The sequence below is a fragment of the Chelonoidis abingdonii genome, chromosome 2, assembly GCF_003597395.2.
Source record: "Chelonoidis abingdonii isolate Lonesome George chromosome 2, CheloAbing_2.0, whole genome shotgun sequence".
In the NCBI taxonomy this organism is placed as follows: domain Eukaryota; kingdom Metazoa; phylum Chordata; order Testudines; family Testudinidae; genus Chelonoidis; species Chelonoidis abingdonii.
Genome location: NC_133770.1, coordinates 258982685 through 259001925, shown reverse-complemented (window position 1 = coordinate 259001925; position 19241 = coordinate 258982685). Strand labels below are relative to the sequence as shown.

At 44.8% G+C, this 19241-nt stretch overlaps 1 protein-coding gene across 2 annotated transcripts in view; it reads right to left on the bottom strand.

Annotated features, from left to right (window-relative positions):
* The window catches only part of PLEKHF2 (pleckstrin homology and FYVE domain containing 2), a 32047-nt gene extending 25323 nt beyond the window's left edge, over positions 1–6724 (bottom strand). For both annotated transcript variants that reach the window (XM_032763908.1, XM_032763906.1), the window contains exon 1: positions 6343–6724. The gene's annotated coding sequence lies outside the window, so the exon portion shown is untranslated. The remainder of the gene's footprint in view (positions 1–6342) is intronic.
* Positions 6725–19241: the final 12517 nt, after the last annotated feature.

Here is a 19241-nt window from a genome sequence, read left to right as displayed (position 1 = left end):
CCAGGTTGGTTCTCCCCAGATCTTTGTACAAACTCCCACTGACATTAGTGCAGTGGTCCCCAAATTTTTTCAGTCACGCCTCCCCTTGCCCAGTCTGCACCCCTACCTGGGTGACACGATCGATTGCCAGGGCCAGAAATGGGGCCAGAGCTTGGAGCAGGAGCCATGAGCCAGAGGCTGACCCAGAGCTGGGGCCATGGCCAGGAGCTGAGCTGGGGCTGGGTGGTACTCCCTCCCCTGTCCTTGTGAGGGCTGACCTGGACCCCACTGCATCCCACCCCCCCGAATGTTTCTCTGGGCCCTTCTTGGAGGGCACACCCCACAGTTTGGGGACCACTGCATTAGTGAGAGATTGACTGTTAATCAAAGAAGTAAGTTTATATCCCAGCCCACAACTCATAATTAAAAATGGAATTCAGTCCTTTTTACAGAATGAACAACACTCCTGCCATCAAAGCATATTAGAAAAAAAAAAAAAGTCTTACCTTCTCAATTCTGAATGACACAAGGGAGGAAACTAATCCAATTTCCTCCTCATGACAAGCCTCTACAGCTCAGTTTTGATTTAGAATTTAAGTGGCTCCATCTACCTAGCTTTGTTTGCAACATTAACCTCTTAAACCCTTTGTGGCAGTGCTCACTCAGGGCAGGTCTACACTACAGCCGGGATCGAAGCTCTGAGATCGATCCACTGGCGGCTGATTTAGCGGGTCTAGTAAAGACCGGCCAAATCGACTGCAGATCACTCTCTCGTCTACTCCTGTACTCTACCTCCGACAAGAAGAGTAATGGAAGTCAACAGGGTGTAGACCCCACGGTAACTTGACCTATGACACGTTGACCCAAGCTACAACTCCAGCCCAACCCCAGAAGTCTATACAGCAATGAAACTGCCCCACAACTTGAGCCCCTTGAGCTTGAGTCGACTGCACAGACCAGCCGCAGGTTTATCTTTGCTATGTAGACATACTCAAACTCTACTTATAAGGCCCAGTTCCACCAGGAGGCAATAATCAGCCACCCCAATGTGAACAGCATAACTAACTGGTGTTTTATCCCTTACTTGCTGGTGACAGAGACTAAGTCCCATCACACCCTTCTAAGAGCCATGTGATATTTTCCATGTAAAAAAGATAACGTAGGGTTGATGGAATTAGTGATTCATATTCAGCACACCATGGACTGCTGGATTCAGTATACATGCCATTTAGAGCCAGTAATTGTAATACTCAAACTCCTGGAAATATACAGTTTTTAATTAGTGGAGCCAGAGTACAGGAAGCCATTCATGTGGGCAGTCATAACGGAAATAAGATTCTTATTTTGCACTCAACTCCTTAACCACTCTTTAATTATACTTTTAGAGTTAACTTTTAATTGAAGTTATAGTTTAACTTCAGAGCTAAAGATGCTCTCTCATATTGTTGTGCCCAAGCACTACAGATCATTTGAAGCAACACCACATACTAATGAGATCCATGAAAAATAATGTTCAAAGAAACATACACCTCATAGAATCATAAGACTGAAAAGGAACCCGAGAGATCATCTAGTCCGACCCCAGTCCCCTGCACTCATGGCAGGATTGAGTATTATCCAGACCATTCCTGACAGGTGTTTGTCCAAACTGCTCTTAAAATTCTCCAGTGATGGAGATTCTACACCGTCCCTAGGCAATTTATTCCATTACTTAACTACCCTGACAGGAAGTTTTTCCTAATGTTCAAACTAAACTGCCTTTGCTACAATTTAAGACCATTGCTTCTTGTCCTAGCCTCAGAGGTTAAGAACAACAATTTTTCTCTGTCCTCCTTGTAACGAGCTTTCATGTACTTGAAAACTGTTATGCCCCCTCTCAGTATTCTCTTCTCCAGACTAAACAAACCTAGTTTTTTCAATCATTCCTCTTAAGTCATGTTTTCTAGACCTTTAATCATTTTTGTTGCTCTCCTCTGGACTTTCTCCAATTTATCCTGAAATCTGACACCCATAACTGGACACAATACTCCAGTTGAGGCCTACTCAGTGCAGAATAGAGCGGAAGAATTACTTCTCGTGTCTTGCTTACAACACCCCGGCTAATACATCCCAGAATGATGTTTGCTTTTTTTGCAACAATGTTACACTCGACTCATTTAGCTTGTGAACCCAGATCCCTTTCCACAGTACTCCATCCTAAGCAGTCATTTCCCATTGCGTGTGCATGTTTGTTCCTTCCTAAGCGGAGTGTTTTGCATTTGTCCTTATTGAATTTCATCCTATTTACTTCAAACCATTTCTCCAGTTTGTCCAAATCATTTTCAAATTTAATCCTAGCCTCCAAAGCACTTGCAGCCCCTCTCAGCTCAGTATTGTCCACAAACTTTAAGTGTACTCTCTCTGCCATTATAAATCATAGATGAAGATATTGAATAGAACCGGACCCAAAACTGATCCCTGCAGAACCCCACCGGATATGCCTTTCCAGCTTGACTGTGAACCACTGATAACTGGTTGGAAAACTACTCTTTGGGAGTGGTTATGCACCTTATAGTAAATCCACATAGGTTGCATTTCCCTAGTTTGTTTATGAGAGGAACAATGCAAGACACCATCAAAAGCCTCAAAGTCAAGATATACCACATCAAGTGCTGCCCCCATCCAAAATGCTTGTTAAGCCTCTCAAAGAAATCTATTGTGTTGGTTTGACATGACTTGTTCTTGACAAATCCATGCTGACTTATCACATCATCTTCTAGGTGTTCGCAAATTGATTGCACAATATTTGCCCCTTTCCAATTCTCTGGAACCATTCTGGTCTTCCATGACTTTTCAAAGATAATCATTAATGGCTCAGATATCTTCTCAGTCAGCTCCTTGACTATTCTAGGCTGTATTTCATCAGGCCTTAGTGACTTTCAGACATCTAACTTGTCTACGGCTATGTCTACACTAGCACTTTTGTCAGTAAAGCTTTTTTCACACCCCCAAGCGATATAAGCTACACCGACAGATGTGCTGGTGTGGACAGTGCCACATCAGTGGGAGATGCTCTTCCGGTGCTATAGCTACTGCCGCTCAGTGGGGGTGGTTAAATTATGCCAACAGGAGAACTACATACATGGGAGATCTTACCTTGCATCAGTGCCACTGTAAGGTCTCTGGTGCAGACATAGCCTACGTAATTTTTAACTTGTTCTCTCCCTATTTTAGCCAGTGATCCTACCACATTTTCATTGGCATTCACTATATCAGATTCACTACTAACCTTTCTGGTGAAAATTGAAACAAAAAAGTAGTTTAGTACTTCTGCCATTTCCACATTTTCTGTTATTTTTCCCCTCTCATCTCTGAAGTCCATCACTAACAATAACCAATTACACTGCACAAATCTTGAAGTTGAGCAAGTATTTGAATCTCTTATTTGGGAAAAGGGAGGAAGTAGTCAAAAATCTGTCAGTTTAATTTTAGTCTCACTTCCCTAGTTGTGTTAATTCATCTTGTTTTAATTTAAAATGTTGGATGCATTACAAACTCAAATAACTTATTTGGCAGTATTAGACAGTCTCTAGAGTAACCAAACAAATTTAATGAATATGAAGTCTTATGACGCTTCTAGACTACTATCGTCAATTTAGTCAAGGTATTAAAGGAAACCTTAATCCATAGTTCCAGGTATGTGCAGTAGCTTTGCTTACTAAAAATACTTATGAAGTCAAGGATTAAAATCAGTAGCTGGGCAGCAGCCACATTCCTAAATAAAGTGGGACATTTTAGACTAAAAAAGTAGCCAAGTAGTACTTACTAGGAGTACAATTCATTGTTCCCGAACATAGAAAAATATCACTAAGTAGTCACAAAACCAAAAGAGAAAAAAGCAACTGAAAATAATATTCTCTCTTTTGCCTTATTTTAAATGCATAATTGTTAAGAATTGCTTTCAGAATAACGCAGTGGTTCTCAAACTTTTTTACTGGTGACCTCTTTCACACAGCAAGCCTCTTGAGTGCAACCCCCCCTTACAAATATTTTTAGATATATATTATATATTTAACACTATTATAAATGCTGGAGGCAAAGCAGGGTTTGGGGTGGAGGCTGACAGCTCGTGACCCCCCATGTAATAGCCTTGTGACCCCTTGAGGAGTCCTGACCCTCAGTTTGAGAACTCTTGGAATAATGCATCACATTTAAAATTAAACTGTTTCAATAGATCAAATATACACTTCAACATACAAATTACAGAAATGCTAACATACTTAGTCATGTTGACAAACGGAAGATTCAGGCAGTTTTACAAAAAAAATTTTAGTAATCGTATCAAACTGTTTCAAACCTCTTTAAATTTAACCACTTATTCATAGATTTGATTAAAGGTAAGTAGCTGCCCTCGATGAACTAAAAAGACAAGGTGGGTGAAAATGTCTTTCATGGAACCAACTTCTGTTGATGAAAGAGACAAGTTTCCAAGCTACACAGAGCTCTTTTTTCAGGTCTGAGAAAATATAATTAAATACAAGGTGAAACTTAGTTTCTCCCACCAACATAGCTACCACCTCTCATGGAGGTGGATTAAACTACACAAACAGTAGAAGTTCTCCAGTAGGCATAAGAGCATCTTCACGAACGTGCTGCAGCTGCACTGCTGTAGCACTGTATGAGAAGAAAAGCCCCAAGATGTTTCCCAGACCTGAAGAAGAGCTGTGTAGCTTCAAAGCTTGTCTCTTCCATCAACAGAGGCTGGTCCAATAAGAGATATTACCTCACCCACCCTGTCTCTAAAATCTATGGGACCAACATGGCTACAACACCACTGAAAACAACTTTAAACAGATCACATTTGTACAAAGTCCTCAAATTAAGTAGTGATAAATATTTGACTACTTATCTTCCATTTGCTATGTTTATTCAAATGTCTTCATGGAAGCCCACAAGAGATGAGAGTAACAATAAATGCCATATCAATTAAGGATTGTGTTTAACAGAAACTTCATACTGATTTGACCAGCCAACATCTATCCTTGTACTTACATAGTGCTTAAGCCCAGATGTTGCAACATGACACACAGGCAGATCCCCACACTCACATGGAGACCCACTGAATTCAAGGGTATTCCACATTTGCACAGGGGTCTGTCCATACACACCAGTCTGCAGGCTGGTCTGTATAGGCAGTGTATAGATATCTATATATAGATATATATATACACACACAGCTCCAAATAAATCCCTCTTCTGGCAACTAGCATTTATTGAGCCATAGAACATACATTTGCTTCAAAGGATAAGTTGCAACATGCATCATGAATTTTACACACTATACTTAAACACTCTCTCTTTTTAAAGAGTTAGCAAGATACTTTAAGAGAGAGACAATCCCTACATGACTGTCACAACCCCGAAAAAATAAAAAACAAAAACAAGATTACACTAATGTAATCATTTTTCAAGAAAAAAACCTGTCCTGCAAAATACGGTGCACAAACCCCAAATAAATCCCTAAACCCAAATATTTCCACAGTTACCCAGGATTTGGGGGTTTCAGTTTGAATACAGGACAATTTATAAGTGAAGTTAAACAATAAAACCAGACAACTAAAGACTATGGGCCCAACGCCGTTCCAGCGAGTGAGAGGTTTACCCGCGGCTGCCACAACCACAGGGTCCTTTCGACGCGACAATAAATACAGGGGAGCTCGCTCCCCTCCAGTCACAATCCACTCCCAGAACCGATGCTGCCAAGTTACAGGGAGTCTCCTCCCTCCCGCAACCCAACACTCGCCTCCCCGCTGCGAGGACCCCCGGGGCCGGGGCCGCCGCACGCACCCCCAGCGCCAGCCCGGCAGGGCAGCAAGGGCTCCAGGCCCCGCGTACGCCCCGTATGGGGAGCCAGGACTGGAGTCCCGCCAGCCGGCACTGCCTGCAGCCGGGCTAGGGGTGAGTAACCACAAGCCTTGGATGGGCACTGAGCCCCTACAACTCCCAGCGCTCTCGCGCCCGAGCCCCCCTTTGCCACTCCGCATTGGGTTAGCGCTGGGGCCAGCGCCGGCACCTTGCCCTGCGGGGGAAACGCGTCCCCACCGCACCGACCTCCCCCAGGAGCAAACTCCCGCGGGCGAAGCTTGTCGGTCGAGATCCCGCGCCCGAGGACGGGGTCGCGCCCTGCCCACCCCCACAGGGGCAGTTCCTGCGCCAGCCCGACAACACGGGCTCCCAACATGGCCGCGGAGCAGCAGCCGGAGCCCAGGCAGCGACAGCCCGCAAGGAAAGTTTGCCCGTCGCCGCCCACCTGGCTCCTGCCGCAGCCGAGCCTGCCGGTGTCTCGAGGACATGAGACTCGCCACCCCCAGCCGCGCTACTCACCCAGGCAGAGCGCAGCGCGGCGCGCGCAGTTCTCTCCACTCGGGCCCCAACTGCGCTCGCCCCTGCTAACTGCCAACCGCGTCCCACGCCCGCCCAGCCGCGCTCACACATAACAGTCCCTGGCCGCAGCTGCGGGAGGACGGGCTCCAGGGGCCCCGCCCCAGCCCTTGGGGTCTAGGGGAGGGGCCGCCGCCATCTTGGGAGAGGAGCGGTTGGGCTTAGCAGCGCTTGGTTGGGGACGAAGTAGCTCAGGAACTTCCCACCAGGCTCTGAGCTGTGGGGAGTCGACGAAAGACTCAACTCCTCTTCCCACGCTCACTGGAGAGTCTCTACCCTCTTCACAGACCTGCCTGCTGGCCACCCCTCCCTCACCGGAGTGAGAGTCTCCAAACCTCCCTGCCCCCCCTCTGGAGAGTCCCCCCTATAGCCCTGCCCCTTCACTCTCTGGAGACTCTCCACCTGCCCCACGTCACTGGACGGAGAGTCCCCATCCCCAAACTTTCCTGTCCTCAGCCCCCTTCACTCTCTGGGGAGTCCCCCCTACACTCGTTGGAGAGAATCCCTTGTACAGAGCTGCCCTTCCCCAGCTCCCTCACTTGTAAAGACTCCTCCAGTGCAGACCTTACCCCAAGTCTAATTGGTTGATGCAACTTCTTCCTTATTGTTTTCAAAGCGTTCCTTTAGGGAGGGTTCCTCTTGATGCGGGTGAGTCAATGAACTATTTACAGTATTTCGTGTTGTTCCCACAGCTCATGAGATGACTCTTCATACCTGGAAAAATGTCAAGTTTGAGTTGAATCCCAACCCGATGTTAGTGTGGAGCAAATAAAAACAGTGTGAACAACTTCAGTCAGTTCTAAACTTTGGAAAAAAGTGGATTATTTTGATAAACAAGACACAATTAAACCTCATCTGCATCTTCTGCTCCACTGACTACATCATACCCTTACTTCACTTCTATGCAGGCTTCCTCCTGGTTAAATCTAATGAGACTCTTAGCCCTGTCATGTCCTCCTGCTGTCTTTGATCTCCATGTGATTCTCTTCTGACTGCTCTTTTTGTCTCTTTTGCCTACTCTAGATCTAGACTCAGACTCTTCGCATTTCAGTGCATACAGTTGCAACAGACTAATACTAAATTATGCCAACCTCCCTCCCCTCTTCAGTAAAACTTCTGGTGATCCAGCCACCTTCCCTGAAATAATTGTTCTGTGAAGCACTCACACAATTCTATGTGTTCTACAAGCTGAACCTTAGGTTGTAAGATTCTTGAGGCAGATATTAATTAACTATTCAGCACACTTCATCAAGTTCAGTGTTTTTCAGCCTTTTTCATGCTGAGATCCTGCTCTCATCTAACCAGGATCTATCTGGCACCCTCCTCCCATTTTGCAATATGTGAAAGGCAGAGAGTAGTTGCATCACCCTTACAGCTAGTCACCGTCCCCAAGCTAGGAACTCGTGATATATTGCAGTGTTTCTCAGCTGATGGTGGAGAGCAGTCCCCCAGGGAGAATCATGAAAGGCAATTGGGAGTAGGTGGGACATGAAGCATTGCAAACTTTATTGCAAATCTAATGCAAAAAAAAAAAATCATCTTCCCTCACTTCCTGCACATCCTTATCCTTCTACATCAAGGTCTGTCAACCTCCTGAAACACACACACATTATATAGGCAGATCACTGTTGTCAATGATAAATTTACTGTCACAGTAAAAAGTGGACAGGGGTCCTGAAAATTTTTTATTTTGAATAAGAGCTCGCCAACCTGATCTATTGTATTGCACCCTATATACTAAAATGCTGCATAAAGGATCTAATTTTCCCAATAGAATCCTTTACTCCTGTTTTAAATGACTACTTGAGTTGCTTACCCAAGTTTTTCAGTACAACATTTTTAATCTTTTTTTCTGGTGACCCAATTGAAGAAAATTGGTGATGCCCGCAACCCAGCGGAGCTGGGGATGAGGGGGTGGAGGTGTGGGAGGGGCTCAGGGCTGCGACAGAGGGTTGGGGTGTGGAGGCAAGAGGTGGGGCCAGGAATGAGGGTTCACAGTGTGGGAGGCGGCTCTAGGCTGGGGTAGCGGATTGGGGTGCAGGAGAGGGTCAGGGCTCTGGGGTGGCGGTGCAGGCTCTGGAGTGGGGCCGGAGATGAGGGGTTTGGGGTGCAGCAGGGGACTCTGGGTTTGGGGGGGCTCAGGGCTAGGACAGGGGTGGTGGTGCAGGAGGGGTCAGGGCTCTGAGCTGGGGATGCAGGCTCTGGGGAGATGGGGAATGAAGGGTCCAGGAGGGAGCTCTGGGTTTGGGGGTCTCAGGACTGGGGCAGAGGGTTGGGGTATGGGAGGGAGTCAGGGCTCTGGGCTGGGGGTGCAGGCTCAGGTGGGGCCAGGGATGAGAGGTTTGGGGTGCAGGAAGGGGCTCTGGGTTTGGGGGGAGCTCAGGGCTGGAGCAGGGGATTGGAGCACGGGGTTCGGGCACGAGCTCACCTCAGGCAGCTCCCAGGGAGCAGCGGCGCGGGGGTGCTAAGGCAGGCTTCCTGCCTGTCCTGGCACCGTGGACCGCACTGTGCTCCAGAAGCGGCCAGCAGCATGTCCAGCTCCTAGGCGGAGGAGTGCAAGCAGCTCTGTGCGACTCTCGCCTGAAGGCACCATTCCCGCTCCCAGCACCCATTGGTCAGAGTGCAGAGCCCATGCTCGGGGTGGGGGCAGTGCATGGAGCCCCGTGGCCCCCCCGTTTAGGAGCCAGACCTGCTGCTGGCCACTTCCAGGGTGCACCGTGTCAGAACAGGTAGGGACTAGCTTGCCTTAGCGGGGCAGCACTCTCGCTGGGACTTTTAATGGCCCGGTTAGCGGTGCTTACCAGAGCGACTGTGACCCAGTGCCTTACATACCGTGATCCCAGTACTGGATCGCGAGCCGCAGTTTGAAAACCACTGTTTTAGGCAACCCATTTGTGCTAATCCCTGGGTTGTAGGGTTACCACTTATTCTAAGATTTCTAGCACCTCACTATTTTTATAGAGTAAATTGTGCAAACAGTAGAGGATGTTCACAGACCCTGAAATTGCTTTTTCAAGCCTATGAAACACTTTGGGAGATGATAATTTTCCTGCAATATAATTATGTTATACACAGATTTGACCACATTGTATCACAGCCTAGTGACACAACATCAAAATGTACAAGTTTGTGATGTGAGAGAAACTCATAAAAACAGCAACAACATTTTTGGTTCATTAAGAAGGTTTCACTTATATGAAGACAGTAGGGTTTGGGTTCTCCAATTTTCGTATTCACCCAATTATTGGGCTGTGAAATTACTGGCTTTTTGGCAGAAAAGAAATGGCTCCAAATCCTTCATCTATGAAAAATCCAAATTAAGTAACTAACTGGTGCAGTGTCCAAAGGGAAGTTTTTGGTATTTCTCCCCCAGAGCCTTGGTTTTAAAGATGACTGCATTTTTTTTTTAAAAAAGGAACAAATTCTACCTTGGCCCAAGTGGCCACAGTGAAACCTGGTCTGTTATGCTGTATGGGGTTAAAGTGGAAGGGCAGAATTAGGGAGGCTGCACAGGCAGTGTGCACCTATTGCTAAGACTAAGATTTTGTCACAAAATGACTTCCAGAGACCTCCGTGACATTTTTGCTTCAGCCCTGGGGTGGCAGGACTGGACCTGCTGTCGGCCAGTGGGGCCCACCTGCAACTCCCAGCCACTGTGGAAAGCAGGGGCCCCCTCACTGTCCCCAGCCAGCACCACAGGTGGCAGGGGGCCCTCTGTCCCTCCAAGCCACCACTGTGAGTATCGGAGGGACCCCCACAGCTCCAAGCCTCTGCTGTAGCTGGGGACACCCCTCAGCTCCCAACTGCCAGGGGTAGACCCCACAGCTCCAAGCTGCTGCCAGCGGCAGGGGGGACCCCACGCTTTCAGTTACTGTGGATGGGGGGAACCCTGGAGCCCCAGCAGCTCCTCTCCAACTTCAGTGGAGCTGGGTCAGTTCATATCAGGTAAGTATCTGGTTCCAGGTTTCTACCACATTGTACTTATATTAGTGGGTGAACAGCAGACATCCACTTTTTTCCATCCATGTTGCAATGGTGATCCAATATCTGGCTTGCCTGTATGTGAAGACTTCCAGATCTTTGTTTGCCAAGATGCTCTTTTGATATGATCTTCAAAATTGCCCTTACATGATGGGGGTTTGGCCAGTGACTAGTCCTTTTTGGTGGCTAGATGGCAGCACAAGCAACTCAAGTCTCTGAGAGTCCCCTTTTCTTTCTTGCTCTGGTCATACAGCATTGCTATCAACTTCCTTGCTCCAGAAATTGCAGCTTGTCCATCTGTGACACAGAGGCTTATTGGTGGTTTACTATTCTGTGTCAGCAACACTTGTCAGGCCTAACATACTCAATGTACTCCAACTCACTGTTGTCATAATCTGTATCTAAAAGGTGTTGTGTACTGTAAGGTATCGCATGCAAACTGGTGACACACTGGTCCTGAAAATCATTGTGTGGTGTAAAAACCACGAGGAATCCTTGTGGCATCTTAGAGACTAACAAATTTATTTGGGTATAAATTTTCATAGACTATAACCCACTTCATCAGATTCATAGAGTGGAAAATACAGTAGGTAGGTATAAATATACAGCATATGAAAAGATGGGAATTGCCTTACCAAGTGGGGGGTCAGTGCTAACAAGACCAGTTCAATTAGAGTGAATGTGGCCCATTCCCAACAGTTGACAAGAAAGTGTTTGTATCAACAGAGGGAAAATTATTTTTTGCAGTGACCCAGCCACTCCCAGTCTTTATTCAGGCCTAATTTGGTGGTGTCAAGTTTGCAAATTAATTCCAGTTCTTTCTTGTTGAAGTCTGTTTTGATGTTTTTTTGTTGAAGAATGGTGACTTTTAAGTCTGTTACTGAGTGTTCAGGGAGATTGAAGTGCTCTCCTACTGATTTTCGAATGTTACAATCCTTGATGTCTGATTTGTGTCCATTTATTCTTTTGCATAGAGACAGTCCCGTTTGGCCAATGTACGTGTCAAAGAGGCATTGCTGGCACATGATGGCATATATCACATTAGTAGATGTGAAAGTGAATGAGCCCTTGATGGTGTGGCTGATATGGTTGGGTCCTATAATGGTGTCCCTTGAACAGATATGCGGACAGAGTTGACAACAGGGTTTGTTGCAGGGATTGGTTCCTGGGTTAGTGTTTCTGTTGTGTGGTGTGTAGTTGGTGGTGACTATTTGCTTCAGGCTGGGGAGTTGTCTGTAAGTGAGGACTGGCCTGTCTCCCAAGGTCTGTGAGTGAAGGATCATCCTTCAGGATAGGTTGTAGATCCTTGATGATGCACTGGAGAGGTTTTAGTTGGGGGCTGTAGGTGATGGCTAGTGGTGTTCTGTTACTTTCTCTGTTGGGCCTGTCCTGTAGTAGGTGACTTCTGGGTAGGGTGACCAGAGAGGAAGTGTGAAAAATCGGGACAGGGGGTGAGGGGTTATAGGTGCCTATATAAGAAAAAGCCCCCAAAATTGGGACTGTCCCTATAAAATCGGGACATCTGGTCACTCTAGTTCTGGGTACCCTTCTGGCTCTGTCAATCCGTTTCTTCACTTCCCCAGGTGGGTAGTGTAGTTTTAAGAAAGTTTGATAGAGATCCTATCGGGGGTTTTTCTTTGTCTGAGGGATTGGAGCAAATGTGGTTGTATCTTAGGGCTTGGCTGTAGACAATGGATTATGTGATGTGGTCTGGATGAAAGCTGGAGGCATGTCGGTAAGTATAGCGGTCAGTAGGTTTCTGGTATAGGGTGGTGTTTATGTGACCATCACTTATGTGTACTGTAGTGTCCAAGAAGTGGATCTCTTGTGTGCACTGGTCCAGGCTGAGGTTGATGGTGGGGTGGAAATTGTTGAAGTCAATGTGGAATTCCTCCTTCCCATGGGTCCAGATGATGAAGATGTCATCAGTGTAGCACAAGCAGAGTTGGGGCACTAGGGGACAAGAGCTGAAGAAGCGTTGTTCTAAGTCAGCCATGTGTACAGGGATTGTACAAAGAGTTATAAATATGTGCTAGAATTATGTTTGTTTACATGCAATGTATAAGCCAAGTCTGCTGTAGACAAAGAAATGTATTTGCTTGTCTGACCAGCCTGGTTGTTTTCCAGAGACATTGAAGTTACTTTTACATAAATGGTAAGCAAAGTCATCAAATTAATGAGTAAGGGAGATAGCTCTTTCCTATCACAATGGGGAAGGAGATTGCTAAAATTAACATGTTGTCAACTCCCTGGTGGACACAACAAGCTGAGCCTCCAGGAGGACTTCCTGCCTCCTGAGGCACAGTCATGGAACTTTGTCAGATAATAAGCAAGGACACAAAGTCATTTTTGCATCTGTAATGGAGACATTCACCTCTTGAGTGCCTCCTAATGCTACATGCGGTACTGCAAGCTTTTTTCCTCTCCTGGCGCCCCCTATAGGTTGTTGACCTCATTTGGCGGGTTTTCAGTGGCTCAGCCCTCCGGCTGAGTCACACAATCAAAATGAACCCCTTCCAGGTTTTGACATTTGTCATTTAACATTAAACACAGATGTTTTTCCCCCCAGTATCAATTAGGGATGACACAGAGTCACATCCTGTTAATGCATGTACTCCAGGAAGTATGTTGGAGAAGTCAGGAGTGAGTGTGTCACAAGTTGCATGCAGAGGTATGAAGCAATTCTTGTCAGTTGTGCTGGTAATGGTGCCTGTTTCAATCCACATGGTATCTGTGCATTCCATTTTTGGAAAGTAGTGAACAGAAAGGACCAAAACAACTGTATCAGGTGACATAATTACCATGGTTCCTTTGACACCAAGAGAACCAAAAGCTATATGGGCACATACAGCATGCATAAGAATGGCCATACTGGGTCAGACCAAAGGTCCATCTAGCCCAGTATCCTGTCTTCCGACAGTGGCCAATACCAGGTGCCCCAGAGCAAATGAACAGAACAGGTAATCATCAAGTGATCCATCTCCTGTTGCCCATTCCCAGCTTCTGGCAAATAGAGGCTAGGGACATCATCCCAGTGCATCCTGGCTAATAACCATTGATGGACCTATCCTCCATGAACTAATCCAGTTCTTTTTGGAACCCTGTTATAGTCTTTGCCTTCACAACATCCTCTGGCAAGGAATTCCACAGGTTGACTGTGCATTGTGTGAAGAAGTACTTCCTTCTGTTTTAAATCTGCTGCCTATTAATTTCATTTGGTGACCCTTAATTCTTCTGTTATGAGAAAGAGTAAATAACACTTCCTTATTTACTTTCTCCACACCAGTCATAGTTTTATAGACCTCAAATCATATCCCCACTTAGTGGTCTCTTTTCCAAGCTGAAAAGTCCCAGTCTTATTAATCTCTACTCAATTGTCAGCCATTCCATACCCCTAATCATTTTTGTTGCTCTTTTCTGAACCTTTTCCAGTTCCAGTATATATTTTTGAGATGGGGCAACCACATCTGCATGCAGTATTTAAGATGTGGGCGTACCAAGCATTATATAGATACAATATGATATTTTCTGTCTTATTATCTATCCCTTTCTTAATGATGCCCAACATTCTGTTCGCTTTTTTGACTGCTGCTGCACTCTGAGTGGATGTTTTCAGAGAACTATCCACAATGACTCCAAGATATTTTTCTTGAGTGGTAACAGCTAATTTAGACCCCGTCATTTTATATGTATAGTTGGGATTATGTTTTCAAATGTGGATTACTTTGCATTTATCAACATTGAATTTCATCTGCCATTTTGCTGCCCAGTCACCCAGTTTTGAGAGATCCTTTTGTAGCTCTTCGCAGTTTGCCTGGGACTTAACTATCTTGAGTAGTTTTGTATTATCTGTAAATTTTGCCACCTCACTGTTTACCCCTTTTTCCAGATCATTTATGAATGTTGAATAGGACTGGGCCCAGTAAAGACGCCTGGGGGACACCACTATTTACCTCTCCCCATTATGAAAACTAACCATTTATTCTTACCCTTTGTTTCCTTTCTTTTAGCCAGTTACCAATCCATAAGAGGACCTTCCCTCTTAGCCCACGACAGGTTACTTTGCTTAAGATGCATGCAGAAGAATCCTTATGTCCACTTTCTCCTGAATATTGTACAAGTCCTGGGCTTCTTAAACACTTATACTAGTAATGGACTTTACTTCACCATTGGAAAAGCCTCCAGCATGAAGGCATGTTTGTGCTGGGTGTGCTCCTACAATCTTGTGCATTTTGACCCATATATTCACAGAGGAATTTTTCAAATGGCTGCTTGTTGGAGGCCATGTATAGAATTTTTTTCCATGGATGTACAGGATGTCCACCAATCACCTGGTATTTCTTGCATCCAACTTTAGGTCCTGTCTAGCACTGTCTTTGTGCAGTTTTCACATAGTTATTGTTGTGATATCTGTCAAACGCTTTGATGACAGAATTAGCTTTTTCAAATTCTTTTAGGACTGCCTCAAGTACTCAGCAGCCAGTTCATTGAATGCAAGGAATTTGTCTCCAGTCATCATTTATATGACAGGTATGGTATCTCTGCTGTACAATGTGGTTTCTTTGTTGCATGCTTTTGGCTCATATATTCTTTCATCTTGAACTTTCAGCTGATGCTCTAATTCAGCTCTGTCTGTTCTTTTCATTGTTCCATCACCACAGAAGAGGCACACAGGCACTGGTCCAAGTGAGTGATTAAGAACAGTTGCCATTGAAACATCATCTCTGTATCTTGCTAAGAATAGGGTTCTGCAGAAAACAATTTCTGGGTTGATAGCTGCTGTGATTGTTCCTCCCTTGTCAAAGTTAAATATGGTTTTATTGGCCATGTCAGTAAATGTTTTGATGCCAGATTTCTTGACTGGGCTGAAGAAGCTACATGTCCTATCAGAATCAAGCTGCCTTTCACAAATCTCTGCATTTGTTCTTCACCAATATCAGCTATTTTCAGATCTCTTGTATATCTGATGTTACATGCAGTCCAGTAGGTATCCTGATAAGCACCTCTGGATGTGATTCAGGGTCAAACAGGTTATAGAATCATAGAATATCAGGGTTGGAAGGGACCTCAGGAGGTCATCTAGTCCAACCCCCTGCTCAAAGCAAGACCAGTCCCCAGAGATTTTTGCCCAGATCCCTAAATGGCTCCCTCAAGGATTAAACTCACAACATTGGGTTTAGCAGGGCAATGAGCTATCCCTCAGAGAACCGTTATGCTATACTGACAACAAGCAAGGAGGAATCACCCCCCAAAAGGTGGAGGAGGAGAATCCATGTACCCACAAGGCTGAGAGGATCACGGCCACCACTTCTAGGAGGAAACATAGGGTAATGGTTGTTGGTGACTCTCTTCTGAGGGGGACAGAGGCACCCATCTGTCACCCTGACATGACATCCTGGGAGGTATGCTGCCTGCCAGAATCCCGTATCCGAGATGTTATGGAGGGATTGTTGAGGATCATCTCACCCTCTGACTATTATCCCATGCTACTTATCCATGTGGGAACCAATGATACTGTGAGGTATGACCCTCAGCAGATCAGAAGGGACTATAAGGCTCTGGGAGTAAGGATGAGGGAATTTGGAGCATAGGTGGTGGTCTCTTCAATCCTTCCAGTGAAGGGTAGGGGCCCAGGCAGATACTGATGCATCCTGGAGGTGAATGCCTAGCTGCGAGGATGGTGTCACCAGGAGTTCTTCAGTTTCCTTGACCAAGGTCCGCTAAACAGAGATGGGGTCCACCTGTTGAGGAACAGGAAGAGCATATTTGGATATTAACCTAGTGAGGAAGGCTTTAAACTAGGTTCGAAGGAGGCAGGTGACCAAAATCCACAGGTAAGTCAAAAACATGAAGACCTGGGAAAAGGGTCAGAATCTGGGGGGAGCATAGGCTGTTATAACAGGGATAAGGGAGAAACAAGACAGAACGGGGGTTGGGGGGGAATCAGATCAGTATCTTAGATGTCTATACACTAATGTAAGAAGTATGGGGAATAAGCAAGAACTGGAAATGCTAATAAATAAACACAACTATGACATAGTTGGCATCTGTGACAAGTTGGATCACAAAAAACCCCTTGGGAACTGCCAACTGATGTGCTGAGACTACCTCCGAGTCCGTTTTCCCTGGCAGCTTGGGACTTCAGTGCCCTGCCTGGTTTGAGCCAGACACGCTAGCCTGCTGCAACACAGACCCAGATCTGACCCACATCTCCAAAGGCTGCAGGCTTAACTGAAAACAGCTTAAGAAGAGTTCCTGTCTCCAACACTCAAGTGGCCAGCTTCCAATGGTGTCCAAACCACAAATAAATCAATTTTACCCTGTATAACGCTTATACAGGATAAACTCATAAATTATTCACCCTCTATAAACACAGAGAAAGAGATGCACAGCTGTTCACCCGCCCAGGTATTAATACATACTCTGGGTTAATTAATAAGTAAAAAGTGATTTTATTAAATACAAAAAGTAGGATTTAAGTGGTTCCAAGTAATAACAGACAGAACAAAGTGAATTACCAAGCAAAATAAAAATAAAAAACGGAAGTCTAAACCTAATACAGTAAGAAAGTGATTACAGATGAAAATCTCACTCTCAGAGATGTTTCAATAAGCTTCTATCACAGACTGGACACCTTCCTAATCTAGGCCCTTTCCCCTGGTACAGTCCTTGTTTCAGCTCAGGTGGTAGCTAGGGGATTTCTCATGACTGCAGCCTCCTTTGTTCTGTTCCACCCGCTTATCTCTCTCTTGCATATGGCAGGAATCCTTTGTCCCTCTCTGGGTTCCCACCCCTCCTTCTAAATGGAAAAGCACCAGATTAAAGATGGATTCCAGTTCAGAGTTATATATCATATTTCTAGTTTCAGATACAGAATGTTACATTTATACAGATAGGAAGACCACACTCAGCAGATTATAAGTTTTGTAATGATACCTTACAAGAGACATTTGCATGAAGCATATTCCAGTAACATTATATTCACATTTATTAGCATATTTTCATACAGTCATACAGAGTGCAATGTCACAGCATCACAGACACTTGGTGGGATAATACACATGACTGGAATATTGGTATAGAAGGGTACAGCTTGCTCAGGAAGGACAGGAAGGGAAAAAAGGGAGGAGATGTTGCCTTATATATTAAAAATGTATATGCTTGGACTGAGTTTGAGATGGAAATAGTTGAGAGACTTGTTGAAAGTCTCTGGGTAAGGATGCAAAGGGTAAAAAATGAGGGTGAAGTCACGGTAGGGTGCTATTACAGACAACCTAACCAGAAAGAAGAAGTGGATGAGGCTTTTTTTAAACAACTAACAAAATCATCCAAAGCACAGGACTTGGTGGTGATGGGGGACTTTGACTACTCAGACATCTGTTGGTGAATATAACACAGCAGGGCACAGATTATCCAACATGTTCTTGGAATGTATTGGAGACAATTTTTTATTTCAGAAGGTGGAGAAAGTTACTAGGGGAAAGGCTGTTCTAGATTTGATTTTGACAAATAGGAAGGAACTCATTGAGAATTTGAAAGTGCCAGGCAGCTTGGGTGAAAGTGATCATGAAATGGTTGAGTTCATCATTCTAATGAATGGTAGGAGAGAGAACAGCAACATAAAGACAATGGATTTCAAGAAGGCAGACTTTAGCAAACTCAGGGAGTTGGTAGGTAAGATCCCATTGGAAGCAAGTCTAAGGGGAAAAAGAATTGAAGATACTTGGCAGTTTTTCAAAGAAATATTAAGGGCGCAGGAAAGATAGGAAGTATGGCTTAACTAGGAGATCTTCAATGATCCAAAACTCAATAGAGTCCTACACAAAGTGGAAACTAAGTCAAATTACAAAGGATGAATATAAATAAATAACACAAGTATGTAGGGACAAAAAGGCACAAAACGAGATCTAACTAGCTGGAGACATAAAAGGTAACAAGAAAACATTCTACAAATACATTAGAAGCAAGAGGAAGACCAAGGACAGGATAGATCCATTACTCAATGAGGGATGAAAAACAATAACAGAAAATGTGGAAATGGCAGAGGTGCTTAATGACGTCTTTGTTTCGGTTTTCACCAAGAAGGTTGGTGGCGACTGGACGTCTAACATAGTGAATGCAGTGAAAATCAGGTACAATCAGAGGCTAACACAGGAAAAGAACAAGTTAAAAATTATTTAGACAAGTTAGATGTTTTCAAGTCACCTGGACCTGATGAAATGCATCCTAGAATACTCAAGGAGCTGACTGAGGAGATACCTGAGCCATTAGCAATTATCTTTGAAATGTCATGGAAGACAGGGGAGATTCCAGAAGATTGGAAAAAGAGCAAATATAGTGCCAATCTATAAAAAGGGAAATAAGGACAACCCAGGGAATTACAGACCAGACAGCTTAACTTCTATACCCAGAAAGATAATGGAGCAAATAATTAAGCAATCAATTTGCAAACATCTAGAAGATAATAAGGTGATAAGAAACAGTCAGCATGGATTTGTCAGGAGCAAATTGTGTCAAACCAACCTGATAGCATTCTTTGACAGGGTAACAAGCCTTGTGGATAGGGGAAAACAGTAGATATGGTATAGCTTGACTTTAATAAAGCTTTTGATACTGTTTTGCATGACCTTCTCATAAACAAACTAGGGAAAGGCAACCTAGATCGTGCTACTATAAGGTGGGTGCATAACTGGTTGGAAAACCATTCCCAGAGAGTAGTTATCAGTGGTTCTTAGTCATGCTGGAAGGGCAAAACAAGTGGGGCCCTGCAGGGGTCGGCTCTGGGTCCAGTTCTGTTCAGTATCTTCATCAATGATTTAGATAATGGCATAGAGAGTACACTTATAAAGTCTGTGGACAAT